This window comes from Cetorhinus maximus, chromosome 23, assembly GCF_964194155.1.
Source record: "Cetorhinus maximus chromosome 23, sCetMax3.hap1.1, whole genome shotgun sequence".
Taxonomy (NCBI): domain Eukaryota; kingdom Metazoa; phylum Chordata; class Chondrichthyes; order Lamniformes; family Cetorhinidae; genus Cetorhinus; species Cetorhinus maximus.
Genome location: NC_135901.1, coordinates 64,718,177 through 64,720,900, shown reverse-complemented (window position 1 = coordinate 64,720,900; position 2,724 = coordinate 64,718,177). Strand labels below are relative to the sequence as shown.

Genomic DNA, 2,724 nt, shown 5'->3' with positions numbered 1-2,724 from the left:
AGAGACAAATAAATTGAGATTAACAAGAAAGCCCGTTGAACAAACCTGACATAGATTGATTGTCCGAAAGACCTCTTACTGCGCTGTACCATTTGATGAGGACATTGTTGATCAGTCTGTCTCCAGCATTCATAATGAGAACAGCCGAATTCCATTTCTTCAAAACAAAGACCCAAAGTGCTGCTGCATGACGTCACCGCTTACCATTTTAGTGAAGCCCATTGAGCCTTTGTGCTGTTTCCTGTTTCTGTGGTGCAGTGATTTTCATGCTTGCCCAGCACATGAAACGTTCTCCGATTTAAAACATAATCAGAATTTGTGGGTTCTCGTTAAAGCCACGTGACCTGATCAGCGTTTATCCCTGAACCAAGAGCACATGGTCTGCTCATTGTGACGTGCCTGGTTTTGGCTGTTTCCTGAGCGATGATTGGCTGCCGTGTTCCCTACATTACAACAACGACAGCACTTCAATTAAAGCAAAACTGCGGAAATCTGGAAAGGAAAACAGAAAATACAGGAAAAACTCAGCAGGCCTGACAGCATCTTTTGAGAGAGAAACCTGCTGAGTTTTCCAACATTGTCTGTTTTTATTTGAAAAAGTACTTAATTGGCTGGAAAGTGGTATGAGACATCCACTGGTCTGAAATAGCGCTATTAAAATGCAAGTCTTTCCTTCTTTAACTATCTTAAATCCCATTCCTCTGGTTACTGACCCCTGTCAGTGGAAACAGTTTCTCCCCATCTGCTCTATCAAACCGCCCTGTCCCCGTTACCCGCACCCCCATCACTTTGAGCAGCTCCGTGAAATCTCCGTTTAACCTTCTTTGCTCCATAGAGGACAATCCCGGTCTCCATAAACTCTCCACAAAACTGAATTTCCTCATCCCTGGACATGATGCAAGGCGGAGGATTGAGACGAGATTTTGGAATATATTGTCAGTTGGCAGGTGGGAAAATGGAGAAGGAACCAAAATAGAAATCTCAGTCTCCAGCTTTGTGAATCTTCAGATATTCTTTGGGAACCGGAATCAGAGGAGAATGAAGGGTGAACTGTCCGACTGACCAGAGACAGTCAAGGCACCTTTCCCTTCTTTAAGACGTTGGAACATTGACTCTGATGTTATCAGTGAAATTAACTGATCTGAGACATTGAAAGGATTCTCGTTACTGCACATCAGGAATTCAAACCTAATATCGGCTTCGGGACAATCAGTATACTTGGTAACAGTCAAGGCACCGAAAGGCTCGAAGGAAGACGGCACCGGTTGTAGGAGAGCTGGTTCCCGGTGACATGGATGTGTCTGCAGTGGGTGGGATCAGACTGTTTCCATGTATCCACAATGAATGTCCCACCCTTTATTTTGGAAGAGTAAAACTGATAGAGAACAATTGTCATTCCTGTAGCAGCAATCTGAAACTTTAACTCGATGACACCCTGGTTCGAGGTTGCATCGGTCTCTGTGGCGCAATTGGTTAGCGCGTTCGGCTGTTAACCGAAAGGTTGGTGGTTCGAGACCACCCAGGGACGAAACTTCTCCTTTTCTTCAGCATTCATTGTCACTCAGTTCCCGGTTGTCATTGGCTCCTTGAGCTGAATGCCAAGACCCCGGAAATTTTGCCGGCTCTAATTTTATCCAGTGAGCTCCCAAGTAAGAGGCTTTTTTTCGAATATTCATTTCAAATATAATGAGAAAACATTTAGACCTACCATGCACTGATATCCAACACACTGGAAATTTATGAAGTTATTGGATTCAAACAAGCCCATCAATTGTTCTTTCTTCCTCAGCTCCACAGTGAGTGAGACAGGGAAAAGCAGCAATATTCTGGCCCTGCACTCTCCAATCACCCGCTGCCAGCAGAAAGCGGCGACTCTACACTGGGGAGACCAAACGCAGACTGGGTGTCCGCAGGCATGACCCAGACCTCCTTGTCGCTTGCCATTTCAACAAATCACCCTGCTGTCATGCCCACATGTCTGTCCTTGGCCTGCTGCAATGTTCCAATGAAGCCCAACGCAAACTGGAGGAACAGCACCTCATCTTCCGATTAGGCACTTTACAACTTTCCGGACTTAACATTGATTTCAAAGCTTCAGACCGCGAACTCTCTCCTCTATTTTCACCCTTATTAAAATCTCTCCATGAAAATGTATTTTCATTATTCTTTACTTATTTTTATTAATTTATTCATTATTTCATCCCCCTTTTATCTCCTTTTCTATCCTTTGTCCCCAACCACCGCCCCTCTCCCCACCACACCACAAAATAGAGCCATCTGTCAGTTGCTCTATGTTGGCCTTTCACAGGGCGCTGACCCTTGTTCTTCAATTCACACATTCTGCTTTCTTGCCTTTATGTCACTATCAGCACCTTCTTCAGCCCTGACCACTGCCATTAACACTTCCTTTGTCTTTTGTCCATGACATCATTGTCAATCTCTCCTTAGACCCCACCTATCACTGACTTTCTATCTAGGTTCGCCTGCACTACCCGCCCCGCCCCACCCCTGATATAATAAATAAATAATAAACAAAAATAGGTGGGAGGACAGGTTGTGATGAGGACATAAGGAATCTTCACGGGGCTATAGACAGGTTGAGTGAGTGGGCAAAAAGTTGGCAGATGGAGTTTAATATAGGAAAGTGTGAGGTCATATACATTGATAGGAAGGATCAAAAGGCAGAATATTATTTAAATGGAGAGAGACTCCAAAAAAGTTCAG

At 44.3% G+C, this 2,724-nt stretch overlaps 1 non-coding gene across 1 annotated transcript; it reads left to right on the top strand.

Annotated features, from left to right (window-relative positions):
• The first annotated feature begins 1,454 nt into the window (after positions 1 to 1,454).
• trnan-guu (transfer RNA asparagine (anticodon GUU)) lies at positions 1,455 to 1,528 on the top strand. Its single transcript has one exon. It is a non-coding gene; the product is annotated as a tRNA-Asn (tRNA).
• The last annotated feature ends 1,196 nt before the right edge of the window (positions 1,529 to 2,724 follow it).